Source organism: Heterocephalus glaber, unplaced genomic scaffold, assembly GCF_053883595.1.
Source record: "Heterocephalus glaber isolate CG9 unplaced genomic scaffold, H.glaber_assembly_v1.0 deba00001509, whole genome shotgun sequence".
In the NCBI taxonomy this organism is placed as follows: Eukaryota; Metazoa; Chordata; class Mammalia; order Rodentia; family Bathyergidae; genus Heterocephalus; species Heterocephalus glaber.
The window spans coordinates 42,011,003-42,032,855 of record NW_028258325.1 but is presented as its reverse complement, the minus strand read 5'-3'; the positions used below and the strand labels follow the sequence as shown (position 1 = coordinate 42,032,855).

General features: G+C 36.1%; 1 pseudogene; it reads right to left on the bottom strand.

Annotated features, from left to right (window-relative positions):
* LOC101697361 (sorting nexin-2-like) overlaps window positions 1-20,709 on the bottom strand; it is a 29,122-nt pseudogene extending 8,413 nt beyond the window's left edge.
* Between the last annotated feature and the right edge of the window lie 1,144 nt (window positions 20,710-21,853).

The following is a 21,853-nucleotide window of genomic DNA, read 5'->3' as shown; positions in this document are numbered from 1 at the left end:
CTCCAAAAATTGGAATACATGGTTTCTACCTCAAACTGATAGAAGCCATCTATGAAAAACCAACAGCCAATATCATACTAAATGGTCAAAAACTGAAATCCTTCACACTCAAACCAGGAACAAGACAAGGATGTCCACTATCACCACTCTGGTTCAATATAGTTCTGGAAACATTAGCCACAGCAATTAGACAAGAGAAAGAAATAAAAGGAATAAAGATAGGTAATGAAGAAGTCAAATTGTCATTACTTGCAGATGACATGATACTCTATATAGAAGACACCAAGAACTCCACCAAAAGTCTTCTAGACTTAATAACCAAATTCAGTCAAGTAGCTGGTTACAAGGTCAACACACAAAAATCAATAGCTTTCCTCTACACCAATGACAGACTCACTGAGAGAGAAACAGGACAAATAATTCCTTTCACAATAGCATCCAAAAAACTGGAATACCTAGGAATCAACCTAACAAAAGAAATCAAAGACCTCTTCTCTGAAAACTATGGCACTCTGAAAAGAGAGATTGAAGATGATATCAGAAAATGGGCAGACATCCCCTGCTCCTGAGTAGGAAGGATTAATATAGTGAAAGTGGCCATACTTCCAAAACTGCTATATAGATTTAATGCAATTCCAATTGAGATCCCAGCAGCATACTTCATAGACCTCAGGAAAACAATCCAAAAATTCATTTGGAACAAGAAGAGACCCAGAATAGCAAAAGCAATTCTAGGTAACAGAGATATGGCAGGGGGTATCACAATCCCCAACCTGCAACTCTACTACAAAGCTACTGTGATAAAAACAGCATGGTACTGGCAAAGAAACAGACTTGAGGACCAGTGGAACAGATTAGAAGATGCAGAAACAACGCCACACACACTCAGCCATCTCATCTTTGATAAAGGAGCCAAATACCCTCACTGGAGGAAAGATAGCCTCTTTAATAAATGGTGCTGGAGAAACTGGGTTTCAACTTGCCAAAGATTAAAACTAGACCTATATCTCTCACCATGCACTAATCTAAAATTGAAATGGATTAAAGATCTAAATATTAAAATAGAAACTCTGAACCAGTTGGAACAGAGGTTAGGTAGAACTCTTGAAGACATTGGTGTAGGAAAAGATTTTATGAACAAAACCTCAGTCGCCCATGAACTAGCACAAACAATCAACAACTGGGATCTCTTCTTATTAAAAAAGCTTCTGCACAGCAAGAGAAACAACCCACAATGAAGAGTGTGAAGAGACAACCCACCATGTTGGAAAAAAATCTTCACCTGCTTTTCCTCAGACAAAGCCCTAGTATCTCGAATCTGTAAAGAATTTAAAAAGATCAGATCTCCCAAATTTAAAGACCCAATCCAAAAATGGGCATCTGAAATGAACAGACATTTCTCAGACAAAGAAGTAGAAATAGCAAATAAACACATGAAAAAATGTTCAACATCAATGGTCATTCGAGAGATGCAAATGAAAACAACACTGAGATTCCACTTCACTCCAGAAAGAATGCCTGCTATCATGAAATCAACCAATAACAAATGCTGGTAGGGCTGTGGGGAAAGAGGAACCCTGCTCCACTGCTGGTGGGAGTGTAGACTGGTGCAAACCCTGTGGAAATCAGTATGGAGATACCTCAAAGAACTAGGACTGGAAGTCCCATTTGACCCCGCTATTCCACTGCTGGGGATCTTCCCCAAAGAATTAAAAGAATCATACCACAGTGATATATGTACACCCATGTTAATAGCAGCGCAGTTTGTAATAGCTAAAACTTGGAAGCAGCCCAAATGCCCATCGACTGGAGACTAGATAAAGAAAATGTGTTTTTTTTATAAAATGGAGTACTACTCAGCCATAAAAAATGAGAAATTAGAGACATTTATAGCTAAGTGGATGCACATTGAGGCAATACTCTTAAGTGAAATAAATAGGACACAAATGTGTAAATACCAAATAGTTTCTCTGGTGTGAGAAACTGAAAGTGTAAATAAGGACTAAATGTATAATAGGTAATGTGAAATAGGAATAAAAAGGCAAAGGGGAAGGAAGTGGGAGGGCTAGGAGAAAGGATAGAAGGGAATGGGATTAATATGAGAAAATGGAAAAGTAGGAACAAAATCTTTGTAAATAGGGAGGACTGGAGGGGTTGAAGGGAGGGCTGGGCAAGGGTGAAAAATAAGAACCAAGAGAGACTATGTAAAGGTGCAAATTTCCAATGATGAATGTCATTATATTGTATACCTAAAATGTACCAATTATTAGAATGAATAATTGATAATGTAAAATAGGAAGAAAAGGTCCAAAGGGGTAGGGGTAGTGGGAGGGGCAGGGGAAAGGAAAGAAGGGAAAGGAAAAATGATGAGAAATGGAAAAAATGGAAATAAAGTCTTTGTAAATAGGGAAGGGTGGAGGGGATGAAGGGAGGGCTAGGTATGAGGAAAAAATAAGAACCAAGATGCATTATATAAAGGTCCAATTCCCAATGAGAAATGTAATTGTGTTGTATACCTACAATGTACCAATAAAAGAATTTAATACAAGAAAAAAACTGGATAAAGATAATAGAAGGAAAGAGTATGAACATAGATAAAAATTTGTTTAACAAAAAAAACTATTAGAAGTCAGATCTGGCAGGGTGTAGAAAGTGGTTTTATTATAGGGATGGCAGTGTTGGTTCAGCATTAGAAGATCCACCCCCAAAAGTCATCATTTAACAGAAGAAAGGAAAAAGCCATACGATCTTCTCACTAGTTGGAGAAAAAGTATTGGACTAAATGCCACACGTGCTCATGGTAAGAGCTATCAGGAAACTAGAAGTGGAACAGAACCTTCTCAACATATTAAAGACATGTACTCCATACTACCAGTGAGAACGCCTTACATGAATGGAGAAGATACAATGCTTTCTCCTTAAGGTGGGGAACAAGGGCGGATATGCCTACTCTTCATCTGTCCATTAAACTTTGAAACTCAGGCCCCACCAAAATAGTCTGGCAATAAAATGACACAATTAGGATAGGATTGGCAAGGTAGAAGCAAAATCTTTATATGTACATGAAATGATCATCTACAGAGAAAATACTAAGAAATCTGTAGGAGCCCCTAGAAGTTGTATTTGAATTTAGCAGGATTAGAAAACACAAGGTATATATAAAAATTCAGGTCTATGTATACTTGGTAGAAATGAAGAATTGGATATTGAAATTTAAAAGTTATGTAGGAGTACAAAGAACCCAGAAAAGTAAAAAGAAAACAATGTTGGAAGAAGTTTAGTACCTAATTTTAAGACTTCCTCTAAAGCTACAGTAATCAAGGCAGTGTTGGTGTAAGGAAAGACATATAGATCAATGGAATAAAACAGAGAATCTAGAAATAGAACCTCACATATATGGTCCACTGAGTTTTGAAAGATTATTTAACATTAACATTTTATAGAATATAAACTCAATTCAAGAGCTGAGGAAAAAATAATGTTTTCAGCAAATGGCACTAGAACACCTGGTATCCATATATAAAAAATTAAACTCAACCCTTTATTTCCATACATAAAAATAATTTGAAGGGATCTATGAACCTAAATATGAAAGCCTAAAAGTATAAGACTTTAAGAAGAAATTATAAGGGAAAATGTTTATGAATTTAGGATAGGCAAGAACTTCCTAGGATACAAAAAACATGATGTATAAAAGAAAAAAATGATAAATGAGATTCAATCAAAATTTAGAACTTTAAATGACATCATTAAAATGAAAAGTAGTCCTTAAACAGACCCTATTTACAATGCATATAAGTGCCACAGACCAGCTGCAGTCGATGTCGATGCAGGGTAGGAAGGGGAGATGTCCTGGGCCGGCGATGAGAAAAGAACCTTCTCAAGCAATGTTCAGGTTCCCTCTGACAAGTCTCAGGGTGTGATTTATTTTTATATCTTTAAGCAATAGCGAAGAGGCATTGGGAGGAACATGTTTACATTTTATGTTGCCTTAGCAATATCTGATGAGGTAAAGGTTATTTTTGCTAAACAGTATATTTTTTCTAAGCTGATTCATTTCATTGAACATCATGAATACATATTTAAAAATTACAATTGTCCCCTTATTTACCCACACCTAAACAGAACAGAAAGTAACTTAATCAAAATCTTTATATCAGAGGGGGTACAAGCAAGATTTAATCAATTAAATGTCAAACTTGTGGTCACCAGCTGGCCCTTGAGAAACTGCACAATGGTTAATATAGTTTGCTATTACCTCTCTATTTTTCTTTACCTCTATTCATCTTAACTAAATGTCACTTGGGTTCATAGTCCATGAGCAGGAGATATTTACAGCACTTTGAGAAATGTTGAGTAACTTGTCTCCTTAATGCATTTACCTGTCTTAACATTCTTTCTATTTCCCATTTCCCACTATTTCTTACATTTAAAGTCTATCCTTCCAATCTCTTCATAAGATCCCTTTAGTAAAAGAATGTCAGCAATAAGAGGGGGAGTTATAGTAGTGGGAAAACAGAGGGGGTTTTAGGAGAGGTTTCTTTAGAAGTGGATGTGGCAATAGAACTAAGAGAAACTGGAATTTGAGACTTTTGAGCCAGATCAAATTTCAATATATCATTGCCAATTTGCCTGATGGAGAGTTTGTTGTTAGTCACAAACACCATGACTCCTGTGACCAGAGTAACAGTTATAAACGTTATGGCAAGAAAAAATAAAACATGAGGGTACGATGTGTTCCACCCTTTCTTTCCCCCAGCTGGAACTTTGTCAAGCAGCATTGGAGGTCGGTTGGGCTTCGCCATATAAGCTCTGACCAGAACATATAAAGAATGCTTACAGCTCATTAATAGACAACTCAATTAAAAAGTAGACCTAAAAAGATGATAAATAGCCAGCACAGCACAAGGAAAGGTGTGCAACACTAGAATCAGAAAAATATTAATTGTGAACAATAACAAGATTGAATTATATACTCATTAGGGAGATGAAGTTAAAAGTGTTAAAAGTTTTAAAATCCTTGTCATGACTTTTTCCTTTTGTTGTATTCTCCCCCTTTGCATTTAATTTGTCACATCCAACGTATTCATTCTGCTGGGCTTCCTGGGGTTGTTATCTTCATTGTCTGTTCCTAGGATATTGTCTAAAATTTTCTGGAGTGCTGGTTTGTTATTCATGAAGTTCCTAAGGTTCTCTTTATCAGGAAAGTATCTTATTTCTCTATCAATTTTGAAAGATAGTTTTGCAGGGTACATCAATCTGGGTTGGAGACTGTTTTTTTAGGCCTTGAAATACATCACTCCAAGCTCTTCTTTCCTTGAGGGTTTGCATTGAGAAGTCTGCTGTGATTCTGTTGGGTTTTCCTTTGTATGTGATTTGTTTCTTTTCTCTAACTGCTTGTAGAACTTTGTTCTTTTGTTGGGTTTCTGGAATCCTAACTATTATATGCCTATGTGTAGAGGTTTTTTGATCAAGGCTAGTTGGAGTCCTATATGCCTCCCTTATCTGTATGTCAACTTCTCTTCTCCTGCTTGGGAAGTTTTCTGCCATCACTATTGTGAACAGCTTTTTTATGTCATCTGTACTCTCTCCTGTTTCTTCATTGACTCTGATCAGTCTTATGTTAATTCTTCTTTGCATTGTCTAGCAGCTCTTGGATTTATTTTTCATGGTCCCTTACAATTTTAAAGCAATTTTTCTTTTCCTGGTAACTAATTGCAATCTTTTCTTCTATATCTGAAATTCTATCCTCACATTGGTTCATTCTGCTGCGTACACTTTTGATGGAGTTTTTAATCTTCCAGAAGTCTGTTTGCATCTATTTTATGGATTCCATTTGTTTCCTATGTTGGGATTCCATCATGTTCCTCAGATCCTCTATTTTTTTATCTGTATCCTCTCTAGATTTATTAATCATATCTTGCACTATGTGCACAATGTTTGCTGTTATCTGAGAAATTATTTCTGATTTCATTTTTTCCAGATCTTCTTTTGTTGCCAGTTCAAGGAATTCAGGTGGTTGGGTACCAGACTGTTCCATCTCATTTCCCTTTGGGGTTGCTGTAGGTGATCTGGAAGTCTGTTGGTTTTGGGGGGTTTGTTTGTTTGTTTGTTTTTTGGTACCAGGGATAGAACTCATTTTGCACTTTTGAGGCAGGCACGGTGCCAATGAGCTAAATCCCTAGCCCTGGAAGTCTGTTTTTGAGGCTTGTTTATGTGTCTTCTCATTTCCACGAGAGGTAGGGGGTAGGGTGTGCTTCTGGCGCCCACGTGGCTCGCCTTCTCTGCCCTAGGAGTGTAGAATGGTGGTCCAGCATTTGTTATTGGTTGATTTCTTAATAGCAGCCATTCTTTCTGGAGTGAAGTGGAATTTCAGTGTTGTTTTCTTCTGCACCTTTGGAATGACCAGTGATGTTGAACATTTTTTATATGTTTATTTGCTGGTTTTACTTCTTTGGCTGAGAAATTCCTCTTCATTTCAGATGCCCATTTTTGAATTATGTCTTTAAATTTGGGAGGTCTGATTTTTTTCAGTTCTTTATATAGTCTAGATAGTACTCCTTTGTCTGAGGTACAGCTGTTAAAAATTTTTTTCCACCTTGTAGGTTGTCTCTTAGTTCTCTTAATGGTTTTTCTTACAGTACAGATGCTTTTTAATGAAATGAGATACCAGTTGTTGATTCTTTCTGCTAGTTCCCCTGCTTCTGAGGATTTGTTCATAAAGTCTTTCCTATGTCAATGTCTTCAAGAGTACCACCTAACTTATCTTCCAGCAAGTTTAGTGTTTCTGTTTTAAAATTTAGATCTTTAATCCACTTCGATCTTAGTTGAGGGCATGTTGATAGATATGGGTCTGGTTTTAATCTTTGGCAGGTGGAAATCCAGTTTTTCCAACACCATTTATTAAATGGGCTGTCTTTCCTCCAATGAGGGTGGTTGGCTCCTTTGTCAAAGATGAGGTGGCTGAGTATGTCTGGAGTTGTTTCTGCATCTTCTAATCTATTCCACTGATCCTCTGGTCTGCTTCTTGGCCAGTACCATGCTGATTTTATCACAGTAGCTTTGTAGTATAATTTCAGGTTGGGGATTGTGATAACCCCTACTATGTCTCTGTTGCCTAGAATTGCTTTTGCTAGTCTAGGTCTGTTCTGGTTCCAAATGGAATTTTGGATTGTTTTCTCTAGTTCTATGAAGCATATTGGTAGAATTTCAATTGGCATTGCATTAAATCTATATAGTAGTTTTCGAAGTATGGCCATTTTCTTTATATTGGTTCTTCCTACTCAAGAACAAGGGATGTGTTTCCAATTTCTTATATCTTCTTCAATTTCTTTTTTCAGAGTGCTGTAATTTTTAGTGTAGAGGTCTTTTGCTTCTTTTGTTAGAATGATTCCTAGATAGTTCATTTTTTTGGATGCTATTGTAAAAGGAATTGTTTCCCTAATTTCTCACTCATTGAGTCTGTTATTTGTGTTTAAGAGGGCTGGGGTTTTTTGACCATTTACCATTAAGTTTATTAGTATATTTTAGGTATAAAATACAGTTACATTCATCATTGAGATCTTGTACCTTTACATGATGTATCTTGGTTCTTATTTTGTTTCCCTTTCCCCTGCCCTCCCTTCACCCCCTCCATCATTCCCTATTTGCAAAGACTTTGTTTCCATTTTTTTCTTTTCTCATATTTTTTCCTTTCCTTTCTTTCTTTTCCCCTACCCCTCCCACTTTCCCTACTCCTTTAGACCTTTTTTTCTATTACATAATATCAATTATACATTTTTAAATTAAAATATCAAAATATAGAGGACATTACCACAGATTTTACAGAATTTAAAAAGATGAAGAAAGCATACTACAAAACTCTTTTTTGAAATAAATTTGACAACTTCTAAAAAGTACCTTGGAAGACAAATTAGTGAAACTGATTCTAGGGGAAATATAAAATTTGAATAGCACCTATTAAAGAAAGTATATTCTCAGCTTGAAAATCTACTTATATGACAAGAGCAGCCTCACATACATTTTAGCTGATGAATTATATCAATCATTTAAAGCAGAAAAAAGAAGGAACACTTCTACCCTCATTGTAGGAAATCAACATTGTGCTAATACTAAAACTGGATAAAGAAAATAGAAGAAAGAAGTATGAACATAGATAAAAAATTGTTTATCAAAACAAACTATTAGAAGTCAGATACGGCAGTATGTAGAAAGTGGTTTTATTATAGGGATGGCAGTGTTGGTTCAGCATTGGAAGATCCAACCCCATAAGTCATCATTTTAACAGAGGAAAGGAAAAAAACCATATGATCCTGTAAGTAGTTGCAGAAAAAGTATTGGACTAAATTCTATAGCTGTTCATGGTAAAAGCTATCAGGAGACTAGAAGTAGAACAGAACCTTTTCAACAAGATAAGACATGTACTCCATACTTCCAGAGAGAATGCCTTATATGAATGGAGAAGATACAATGCTTTCTCCCTAAGGTGGGGGACAAGGGCAGATATGCCTACTCTTCATCTGTCCATTAAACTTTGGAACATAGGCCCAAACCAAAATAGTCAGGAGATAAAAAGATACAATTAGCATAAGATTGACAAAGTAGAAGTAAAATCTTTATATGTAGATGAAATGATCATCTACAGAGAAAATACTAAGAAATCTCTAGGAGCCCCTAGAGCTTGTATTTCAATTTAGCAGGATTGGAAAACACAAGGTATATAAAAAAATTCAGGTGTATGTATACTTGCTATAAATGAAGAATTGGATATTGAAATTTAAAAGTTATGGGGTCGAGGATTTAGCTTAATGGTTTTGCTGCCTGCTGAGCAAGCCCAAGGACCAGAGTTTGATACCCAGTACTAAAAAAAAAAAAAAAAAAAAAAAGTCATGTAGGAGTACAAAGGACCTAGAAAAGTAAAAAACAACAACAAAAAAAGCAGTGTTGGAAGACATTTATTACCTAATTTTAAGACTTCCTCTAAAGCTACAGTAATCAAGGCAGTGTTGGCATAAGGAAAGACATAGATCAATGGAATGAAACAGAGAATCTAGAAATAGAAATTCACATATAAGGTCCATTGAGTTTTGAAAGATCATTTAACATTAGCATTTTATAGAACATAAACTCAATTCAAGAGCAGAGAAAAAGATAGTGTTTTCAGCAAATGGTACTAGAATACTTGGTATCCCTATGTAAAATATTATCCTCAAACCTTTATTTCCATACATAAAAATAATGAAAGGATCTATGAACCTAAATATGAAAGACTTAAACTATAAAACTTAAGAAGAAATTATAAGGGAAAATATTCATGAATTTAGAGTAGGTAATAATTTCCTAGCATATAAAAAACATGATGTATAAAATAAATTGATAAATAAGATTCCATCAAAATTTAGAACTTTAAATGACATCATTAAGAAAATGAAAAGTAGTCCTTAAACAGACCATATTTATAGTACATACAACCTAAGACCAGAATATATAAAGAACTCTTACAGCTCATTAATAGACAGCCCAATTAAAAAGTAGATACAAGAAGATGATAAATAGCCAGTAAACATAAGGAAAGGTGCGCAACACTAGAATCAGAAAAATACTAATCAGTACAATATCCAGATTGTATTACACACTCATTACGGATATGAAGTTAAAAGTTTTACAAGAACAAATGTCAGCTTAGGTGTGAACCAGTTAGAACTGTCTAATCCTGCTAATGTGAATGGAAAAAGACAAAACCATTTTGGAAAGCAATATAAAAATTTCTTGTATTGCTGTTAAGAAACAACAGTTCTGTTAAGTTTTTACTTAAGAGGAATGAAAACACACGTTCACAATACATTTGTACATACAAGTTGACTATCACTTATCAGAAATTCTTGGGACCAGAAGTATTTCAGATTTTGGTTTGAAATCCACTTGATCTGCAAAGAAGATAGCTACATCTGCTTTCCTTCAGTTTCCTGTCACATGGAGTATTGTTTTCCACCCTTTAATTTTCAGTCTATGAGTTTCTTTTTGAATTAAATGTGTTTCTTCTATGGAGCATATTGTTGGATCTTACTTCTTGACCCATTCTGCCAGACTATTTCTTTTGATTGGTGAATTGAGGCCATTAACATTGATGGTTATAACAGATATGTATTGACTTATCATTGTCATGCCTTTTTCTTTTTGTTGGATTCTCCATCTTTGCATTTAATTTCTTGCCATGCCCAATGGATTCATTCTGCCGGGCTTCCTGGGGTTGTGATCCTCATTGTCTTTTGCTAGGATATTGTGTAAAATTTTTTGGAGTTCTGGTTTGGTATTCATGAAGTTCCTAAGGTGCTCTTTGTCATGAAAGTATCTTGTTTCACCATCAATTTTGAAAGATAGTTTTTCAGGGTACATCAATCAGGGTTGGAAGCTGTTTTCATTTAGGGCTTGCAATGGGTCACTCCAAGCTCTTCTTGCCTTGATGGTTTGTGTTGAGAAGTCTGCTGTGCTTCTGATGGGCTTTCCTTTGTATGTGATTTGTTTCTTTTCTCTAAGTGCTTGTAGAATTGTGTTCTTCTGTTGGGTTTCTGGAATCTTAATTATTATATGCTTATGTGAAGAGGTTTTTTTGATCATAGCTAGTTGGAGTCCTATATGCCTCACTTATCTGCATGTCAAGTTCTTTTCCCCTGCTTGGGAAGTTTCCTGCCATAACTTCTGTGAACAGTTTTTTTATGTCATATACACTCGCTCCTGTTTCTTCACTGACTTTGATCATTCCTTTGTTATTCTTCTTTGTACCATCCTACTGCTGCTGGATTGATTTATTGTGGTCCCTTACTGTTTAAAAGCAATTTTTCTTTTCCTGGTTACTAATTGCAATCTTATCTTCTATATCTGAGATTCTGTCCTCACATTGGCTCATTCTGCTGCATAAACTTTCAATGGAATTTTTAATCTTTTGGAAATCTGTTTGCATCTGTTTTGTGGATTTCATTTTTTTTCTTTTTTTGTATTAAATTCTTTTATTGGTACATTGTAGGTATACAACACAATTACATTTCTCATTGGGAATTGGACCTTTATATAATGCATCTTGGTTCTTATTTTTTCCCCATTCCTAGCCCTCCCTTCACCCCCTCCACCCTTCCCTATTTACAAAGACTTTATTTCCATTTTTTCCATTTCTCATCATTTTTCCTTTCCCTTCTTTCCTTTCCCCTGCCCCTCCCACTACCCCTACCCCTTTGGACCTTTTCTTCCCATTTTACATTATCGATTATTCATTCTAATCATTGGTACATTTTAGGTATACAATATAATGACATTCATCATTGGAAATTTGCACCTTTACATAGTCTCTCTTGGTTCTTATTTTTCACCCTTGCCCAGCCCTCCCTTCAACCCCTCCAGTCCTCCCTATTTACAAAGATTTTGTTCCTATTTTTCCATTTTCTCATATTAATCCGATTTCCTTCTGTCCTTTCCCCAGCCCTCCCACTTCCTTCCCCTTTGCCTTTTTATTCCTATTTCACATTACCTATTATACATTTAGTCCTTATTTACACTTTCAGTTTCTCACACCAGAGAAACTATTGGGTATTTACACATGTGTGTCCTACTTATTTCACTTAAGAGTATTGCCTCAATGTGCATCCACTTAGCTATAAATGTCTCTAATTTCTCATTTTGTATGGCTTAGTAGTACTCCATTTTATTAAAAAAAAAACACATTTTCTTTATCCAGTCTCCAGTTGATGGGCATTTGGGCTGCTTCCAAGTTTTAGCTATTACAAACTGCGCTGCTATGAACATGGGTGCACATATATCACTGTGGTATGATTCTTTTAATTCTTTGGGGAAGATCCCCAGCAGTAGAATACTGGGGTCAAATGGGAGTTCCAGTCCTAGTTCTTTGAGGTATCTATATACTGATTTCTTGTGGATTCCATTTGTTTCCTTTGTTGGAATTCCATCACGTTCCTCAGCTCCTCTATTTTTTTTCTGTGTCCTCTCTAGATTTATTAATCATGTCTTACACTATGGGCACAATCTCTGCTGTTATGTGAGAAATTATTTCTGATTTCACTTTTTCCAGATATTCTTGTTGCCAGTTCATGGAGTCAAGGTTGTTGAGTATGAGAGAGTTCCATCTCGTTTCCCTTTGGGGTTGCTTTAGGTGATCTGAAAGTCTGGTTTTGAGACGTGTTTATGTGTCTTCTCATTTTGACAGGGGGGGGGGGTTGCTTTTGTTGCCTGTGCAGCTCGCCTTCTCTGTGCTGGAAGAGGTGGTAGGTTGGCCTGGAAGCCTCCTACTCTGCATTGGGAGCTCTGGCACATTGACCCAGAAGCCTGTTCTGTGCTGTTAGCAGCTTACCTCCTCTGTTCTGGGAGTGGTCATGTTATGGTGGCCTGAAAACCTCCTTGGCTGCTAGGAGCAGCCTGCTGTTGTTTTTTGAGTGTTGACCTTGTATCCAGCTACTATACTGAATCTATCAATTAAGTCTAGATGTCTTTTGTTGGAGTTTCTTGGGCCTTCTATGTAAAGTATCATATCATTAACAAATAATGACAGTTTAATTTCTTCTTTCCTATCCTTATTCCTATTATTTCTTTCTCTTGCCTAATTGCTGTGGCTAATGTTTCCAGAACTATATTGAACAGGAGTGGTGATAGTGGGCATCCTTGTCTTGTTCCTGATTTTAGCATGAAAGTTTTCAGTTTTTGACCATTTAGTATGATGTTGGCTGTTGGTTTTTCATAGCCTTAATCAGGTTGAGATAAAGACCTTCTATTCCAATTTTCTATAAGGTTTTTAATCATGAATGGGTGTTGGTTTTTGTTGTATACTTTTTCGGCATCTATTGAGATGATCATATGATTTTTGTCCTTGCCTCTGTTAATATAGTGTTTTACATTTATTGATTTATGTATGTTGAGCCATCCTTGTATCCCTGGGATAAATCTGACTTGGTCAGGGTGTATGATCTTCTTGATGACCCTCTGTATTCTGTTTGCCAGCATCTTGTTGAGGATTTTTGCATCTATGTTTATTAGGGAGATTAGCCTGTAGTTCTTTTTTTGGGTTGGGTCTTTCCCTGGTTTTGAAATCAAAGTAAGACTTGCTTCCAGGAAGGAATTTGGAAGTATTGCTTTCCTTTCAATTTCATTGATGAGTTTAAAGAGTAATGGCAATAGTTCTTCTTTAAATGTCTTGTAGAATTCAGCAGTGAACCTATCAGGACCTGGGCTTTTCTTTGTTTGCAAATTATTAATTACCTATTCAATTTCACTCATTGTATTTGGGGTGTTTAGAATTTCTATATTTTCTTCATTTAACTTTGGAAATTCATATATATCTAGGAATCTGTCCATTTCTTCTGTGTTTTCCATTTTATTAGAGTACAGGTCCTCAAAATAGGTATTGATGATCGTCTAGACTTCTGCTGGATCTGTTGTGACTTCACCTTTTTCATTATTAACTGCATAGTTTTGAGACTTTTCTTTCCTTTTTTTTTTTTGATAAGGTTGGCTAAAGGTTTATTGATTTTATTTATTCTTTCAAAAAATTAACTCTTTGATTCATTGATTTTTTGTATCATTCTCTTAGTCTCCATTGCATTGATTTCTGCTCTGATCTTTAAAATTTACTCTCTTGTATGAACTTTGGGTTTGTCATTCTCTTTTTGTAGGAGATTGAGGTTCAGCATTCGGTTGTATATTTGAACTCTCTCTGTTTTCCTAATGTGGGCATTCACTGATATGAATTTCGCACGTAGAACTGCTTTCACTGTGTCCCATAGATTCCTGCATGTTGTACTGGCATTATCATTTACTTATAAAAACTGTCTAATTTCTTCTTTAATTTCGTCTGTGACCCATTGGTTGTTCAGGAGGGTGTTATTTAATTTCCAGGTGTCTGTGGGAGTTTTGCAGTTTCTCATGTTATTGATCTCCAATTTTATTGAACTATGGTCTGATAATATACAGGGGGTAACTTCAATTCTTTTACATTTACTAAGACATGTCCTATGAGCTAGCATGTGGTCTATTTCAGAAAATGACCGGTGTGCAGCTGAAAAGAATGTGTATTCTGATTTTGTGGGGTGGAACACTCTGTAAACATATATTAAATCCATTTGTTCAATACCTTGGTTCAGTTCTAGAATTTCATTGTTAATTTTTTGTCTAGATGATCTGTCTCTTTGTTACAGTGGGATATCAAGGTCCCCCACAACAATTGTATTAGTGCTTATTTGGTTTTTCATTTCCATTAATATTTGTTTTGTATAGTTGGGGGCTTTTGTAATTGGTGCATATATATTTAGGATTGTCATCTCTTCCTCTTGGATTGTTTCCTTCACAAGGATGTAGTGACCATCTTTGTCTCTCTTAATCAGTTTTGGTTTGAAATCTACTTTGTCTGAAAATAAGATTGTTACCCCTGCTTTCTGGGTTCCTGTTGTGTGGAGAGCTGTTTTCCATCCTTTTACTTTCAGTCTATGAGTTTCTTTTTGAGTTAGGTGTGTTTCTTGTATACAGCATATTGCTGGATTTTGCTTTTTAATCCATTCTGCCAGTCTGTTTCTTTTGATTGGTGAATTGAGGCCATTAACATTGATAGTAATGATTGATAGATATTTACTCATCCTTGTCATGATGTTTTACCGTTGTTGGCTCTTATTTCTTTTTCTCCCTTTCCCTTTAGTTTCTTACCTTGCCTGGTGGCTTCCCTCTGTTGAGACTCATGGAGTTGTGACCTTCATTACCTTTTTCTAGGATATTGCTTAGAATTGTTTGGAGTGCTGTTTTGGTGTTCATGAAATTTCTCAGGTGTTCTTTGTCATGGAAGTATCTAATTTCCCCCATCAATTTTGAAAGATAATTTTGCCAGACACAACAATCTAGATTGGAAATTATTTTCTTTTAGGGCTTGAAATACTCCACTCCAGGCTCTCCTTGAGTTGAGGGTTTGTATTGAGAAGTCTGCCATGATTCTGATGGGCTTTCCTTTGTAGGTGATTTGTTTCTTTTCTCTAACTGCCTGTAGGATTTAGTTTTTCCATTGGGTTTCTGGTATCTTGACTATTATATGTCTAGGTGTAGAGTATTTTTGATCATGGCTAGTTGGAGTTCTATATGCCTCACTTATCTGTATGTCCAATTCTCCACTTCTGTCTGGGAAGATTTCCACTATTACTTCTGTGAACAGTTTTTTATGTCAATTGTACTTTCTCCTGTTTTTTTCATGGACTCCTATCAGTCTTATGTTATTCTTCTTTGCATCATCTAGCAGCTGTTGAATTCATTTCTCATGTTCCCTTACTATCTTTAAGAAATCTCTGTTTTCATGGTCCTTCACTGCAATCCTGTCTTCTATATCTGACATTCTATCTTCAGATTCTCTTAATCTGCTCTGCATACTTTCAATGGAGTTTTTAATCTCCTGAATATCTGTTTGAATCTGTTTCATGGATTCCATTTCTTTCCTATGTTGAGTGATCATGGTTTCCATTTCTTTCTTATGCTGGCCATTCATGGCTTCCAGGATGTTTCTGAGCTCATCTATTTTTTTTTTTATCTGTTTCTGTTCTAGATCCTCTATTCATGTCTTTCACTCTGGTCTCTGTAGTTATCTGGGAGATTATTTCTACTTTGTATTTTTCTAGAGCCTCATTCATCTGTTTTGTTACTTCCTGTGCTATCAGTTCAGGGTGTTCAGGTGGGTGATTATCAGACTTTTCCACCTCATGTCCCCCAGAATTTGCCTTTTGGAGGGATGGAAGTCTGAGTTTGTGACTTGCTTAAATGTCTTCTCATTTTTGTTTTTGGTACTGTCCTTGTTTTAGTTCCTGGGTTGATATTTTGAAGTTGCTTGTTGTAAGTATCTTTGTTAATGTATGTAGAACCCTTCTGGAATGATTGCTTCTCAGAGGTGTCTTCCAGATATATAGCTGGTCTTTAGGTTTTGAGTCTCTAATAGCTCTGAGGCTATCTCATTTTCATTATACCAGGAAGGAAAACTGATTAGATCAATCACAACACCTTAGCCCAAGTGATACAATCAGCAACACCATAGCATCAAATACATCTTAGAGAATGACAATTTGTGGTAGTTATTAATCTATCACGTTTAAAAATAAAGGGCCTCCTTCAGGGTATGTCTCTGCTGTCACAATAGGCAAAGTGGGTAGCAGTGTGCATTTATAAGTCAATGAGTCTCAGCAAGGTAGTCACAGACCCATAAGATTCATGCAGATTTCTGGCTGCAAGTGCCAAGGTGAGCTCCCTGTCCTCCTGCCAAGTTGACCTCTGCAAAGTTGTACTGCAGGTTCCAGCTGCCTTTCCCCAGAAAATAGTTAAGGTTCTGAAGGGAAGTGATGATCCCTCCAACTTACCAAGTACAGTGGTCTGGTGTGACTTTATTGCAGAGATTCTCTTCACTTTTCCAGTGATTTTAAGTTTTCATCAAGGAGTCTGAGAGAGGCCCTCTGTCTGTTGTTCACTTCTGCAGCTCAGGACAATGGCCTTTATGCCCCCTGTGCGTCTGTCATGTGGAACCAGGTAGCTGCCCAACCACGTGGAAAGAGGGGGTGGGGCAGGGGTTGCAGGTGCCCGTGTGGCTACACTGGCAGCTGGTGGGTGTGCTAAGGCATCCTCATTGTCTTGCTGGTTGCAGGTGGGCATGGCGAGCTAGATGGAGTGGGACTCCAACCAGCCAGGGACTGCTCAGTCCGCACTGCTACATTGACAGCTGGTGGGTGCACTGAGGGGTCCTCACTGTCTTGCTGGTCACATGTGGTCCTATAACTTCTTATTGATGTAATTGGTCTATATTCTCCTTAACCTCTGCAAGCTGAGTCAAACATCTGGATAAAGAAGAATGATCATCAGAATTACCTAGCACAGCAACACTTTGAGCAAGGCAGCTGAATTGGTTCAAAGTTGTTATCTATGACAGACCAAGGCTTTAAAACTGACATAAAAGGAGGAGGCTTCCAGGCCAAAGTTCCACCCCCTCCCCCAGTGCACAGGAAGTGAGCCCCGCCAGCCAGCAATTACCCCCCACCCCTACCCCCATCAAAATTAGAAGACACATAAACAAGTCCCAAAACCAGACTTCCAGATCACCGGAAGCAACCCCAAAGGGAAATGAGATGGAACACTCTGATATACAACCACCTGGACTCCCTGAACTGGCAACAAAAGAAGATCTGGAAAAAATAAAATCAGAAATAATTTCTCAAATAACAGCAGAGTTTGTGCCCATAGTGCAAGACATGATTAATAAATCTAGACAAGACACAGAAAAAAAAATAGAGGAACTGAGGAACATGATGGAGTCCCAACATAGGAAACAAATGGAATCCATAAAACAGATACAAATAGATTTCCAGGAGATTAAAAACTCCATTAAAAGCTTACACAGCAGAATGAGCCAATGTGAGGACAGAATTTCAGATGTAGAAGATAAGATTGCAATTAGTGACCAAGAAAAGAAAAATTGCTTTAAAATAATAAGGAATCATGAGAAATCAATCCAGCAGCTACTAGATGAGGCAAAGAAGAATAACATAAGACTGATCGGAGTCAATGAAGAAACAAGAGAGAGTACAGATGACATAAAAAAAACTGTTCACAGAAGTGATGGCAGAAAACTTCCCAAGCAGGGGGAAAGAACTTGACATTCAGATAAGGGAAGCATATAGGACTCCAACTAGCCTTGATCAAAAAAAAAATCTACACATAGGCATATAATTGTTAAGATTACAGAAACCCAACAGAACAAAATTCTACAAGTAGTTATTGAAAAGAAACAAATCACATACAAAGGAAAGCCCATCAGAATCACAGCAGACTTCTCAATGCAAACCCTCAAGGAAAGAAGAGCTTGGAGTGACTATTTCAAGCCTTAAAGGAAAACAGCCTCCAACTCAGATTGATGTACCCTGCAAAACTATCTTTCAAAATCGATGGAGAAATAATATACTTTCATGAGAAACAGCACCTTAGGAACTTTATGAATACCAAACCAGCACTCCAAAATATAGGAAAAGACAATGAGATTTACAACCCCAGGAAGCCCAGCAGAATGAATCCATTGGGTGTGACAAGAAATTAAACACAAAGGGGGAGAATCCATCAAAAAGAAAAAGTCATGACAATGATAAGTCAATATGTATCTGTACTGGCTATTTATCATCTTCTTAGGTCTACTTTTTAATAGGGTTGTCTATTAATGAGCTATAAGAGTTCCATATATATTCTTGTCTTAGGTTATATGTCTTATAAATGTGGTCTGTTTAAGGACTACTTTTCATTTTCTTAATGATGTCATTTAAAGTTCTAAATTTTGATGGAATCTCATTTATCAATTTCTTTCTTTTATACATCATGTTCTTTGTATCCTAGGAAATTATTGCCTACTCTAAATTCATGCACATTTTCCCTTATAATTTCTCCTTAAAGTTTTATAGTTTTAGTCTTTCATATTTAGGTTCATAGATCCTTTCATTATTTCTATGTATGGAAATAAAGGGTTGAGGTTAATTTTTTACATAGGGATACCAGGTATTCTAGTACCATTTGCTGAAAACACTATCCTTTCCTCTGCTATTGAATTGAGTTTATGTTCTATAAAATGTTAATGTTAAATAATCTTTCAAAAAGTGGACCATATATGTGAGGTTCTATTTCTAGATTCTCTGTTTTATTCCATTGATCTATATGTCTTTCCTTACACCAACACTGCCTTGATTACTGTAGCTTTAGAGGAAGTCTTAAAATTAGGTATTAAATGTCTTCCAACACTGTTTCTTTTTCTTTTTACTTTTATAGGTCTTTTGTACTCCTACATAACTTTTAAATTTCAATATCCAATTCTTCACTTATAGCAAGTATACATACACCTGAAGTTTTTATATACCTTGTGTTTCCTAATCCTTCTAGATTCAAATACAAGTTCTAGGGGCTCCTAGAGATTTTTTAGTATTTTCTCTGAAGGTGATCATTTCATCTGCATATAGAGATTTTACTTCTACACTGCCAATCATATGCTAACTGTGTCATTTTATTGCCAGACTATTTTGGTTTGGGCCTATGTTTCAAAGTTTAATGGACAGATGAAGAGTAGGCATATCTGCCCTTGTCCCCTACCTTAGGGAGAAAGCATTGTATCTTCTCCATTCATATAAGGCATTTTGGGTGGAAGTATGGAGTACATGACTTATCTGTTGAGAACATTCTGTTCTACTTCTAGTCTCCTGATAGCTTTTACCATGAACAGCTATAGAATTTAGTCCAATACTTTTTCTGCAACTACTTACAGGATCATATGGTTTTTTCCTTTCCTCTGTTAAAATGATGACTTATGGAGTTGGATCTTCCAATGCTGAACCAACACTGCCATCCCTATAATAAAACCACTTTCTACATACTGCCATATCTGACTTCTAATAGTTTTTTTTGTTAAACAAATTTTTATCTATGTTCATACTCTTTTCTTCTATTATCTTTATCCAGTTTTAGTATTAGTACAATGTTGATTTCCTAAAATGAGGGGAGAAGTGTTGCTTCTTTCTTCTGCTTTAAATGTTTGATATAATTTATCAGTTAAAATGTATATGAGCCTGTTGTTGTCATATAGGTAGGTTTTCAAGTTAGGAATATACTTTCTTTCATAGGTGCTATTCAAATTTTATATTTCCTCTGGAGTCAGTTTCATTAATTTGTCTTCCAAGGTACTTCTTAGAAGTTGTCAAATTTATTTCAAAAAAGATTTTTGTAATATGCTTTCTATATCATTTTAAATTCTGTAAAATCTGTGGTAATGTAGTCTAAATCTTGATATGGTAATTTTAAAAATGTATAATTGATATTGTACAATATGAAGAAAAGGTCTAAAGGAGTAGGGGAAGTGGGAGTGGTAGGGGAAAGGAAAAAAAGGGAAAAGAAAAAATATGAGAAAAGAAAAAAAATTGAAACAAAGTCTTTGCAAATAGTGAAGGGTGGAAGGGGTGAAGCGAGGGCAGGGGAAAGGGAAACAAAATAAGAACCAAGATACATCATGTAAAGGTACAAGATTCCAATGATGAATGTGACTGTATTTTATGCCTAAAATGTACCAATAAATATAATGAAAAAAAACTGGCATAAAGAATACTAAGTTACTGATTGAGATCCTCAAATTGCTGCCACTCTGCTTTAAATCATGAATCTGACTCATTTATCTTGATTGTCATTTTGTTGACAGTGTTGGCAGCCTTGTTCACTGTTCTCATTATTTCTGCTCCACTCAGAGCCTGTGTATTAACTGCTCTAGGCAGCTCTGAACCTCCCAAGAACTACCTTAAATCAGTGAGATGTTTTACTGTTCTTTGAAGATACCTTTTAAGACCTGCTCTTAGTTTTTCTACAAACTCAGTGGATGATGAATCTCCTTTACCTACTTTAACCTTGGTCATACCCACTGTACTCTTTTCTGGAGTGGGTGGTACAGTATAACTAACACGTAAACACTTGTTAATTTGCTGTTGAAACCAAGAAAGTCATTGAGTCCTCTTTTAACTGAAATTCACTCTCACTGAACATAGAAAGAGAAGCCTTTTTGTTCTTACTCTATATGTCTTGTAAGTATTCATGAATCTGATATAATTTCTATATCAAATATATCTCCTTCACTTTTTCAGTCTCCTCCCTGGATCTATCAAAGATCACAGGAGCCAACATACTCTGATTCAATTCTAGAAGCAACAAGTGTAGTAGGGATGATAGGCAGGACTTCAGAAAAGTTCCTAGGACAAATAAGTTCCCTTTCTGGGCTATCCAAGGAAACTTCTTCTGTGGCTTCTGCAAAAAGATCTTCTCTGTCATCACCCAGTACAAGGTCTACAGTTTCAAGCTACTAGCGTTTTCACTAATATCTTTTGTAGGACCACTCTCTGGTTTCTCTTGAGAAATCCAAGTTATAAATAAAACACAAAATAAAAAATAGATTATAGGAAGTAGAGAGACAGATCTTTCTCCAAAAGGGGGGGGGCAAGAGATAAGAGAAAGGGGTAAGGGGGGGAAGGGGATTAAAAAAGGAATTAAGCTGTATTATATACATGTATCAGCTCCCTACAAAGAACGTAAACATTATTTACTACAAATATATACTAAGAAAGAAAATGATCTGAAAAAAGAGAAATAATAGAAAATGTAACATCCTATAATTATTACAAGGAAAATCCATGTCTTAAAAAAAAGTAGGATAGGGAGTAGAAACAACACTACTTCATTCCTGTCCAGATCTTTGTCTGATTAATATGTAACTGTGGAAAGATTACTTAATTATTTGGACCCCCAGTTTCTCCCACCATTGCTTTCAGGGTTCAATAGTCCTTAATTCTTTAATTATGTGTGCCATCACGTTTATGATCACAAAACCAAAAGCTCATTTCCATGATGCAAAGAGTGAATGAGTTTCTCTTAAAAAATTTTTTTAGCTAAAACCGTCTATTTGGTCCAGAAAAACAAGGTGCATATTATTGAATTAGAAAGATTATTCAAGAGACTCCTTATCTGTCAATCAGATTACAAACTCTGAGCTCTGCTGGAGCCTGTGGGCTGTGGGTACAGAGCTTTAGTGAGTGAAATGAAGACCAAGTGGATGTTTTGCAACAGGCATTGAAGAAAGGTGGGCAGGGTGCCTAGGTCAGATGTGGTTCATTTGCAAGTTTACTGGATTTAGTTCCTGGATTGAATTATGTGTGGTTAATGGAGGCTCTACTTTATAGTTAGACAGATTAAATTTTGAATGATGGCCTGGTCAGTTATTAAACTGTGTGAGTGTGGGCACATTTACTGGACCTCAATTTTCTCATCTATAAAA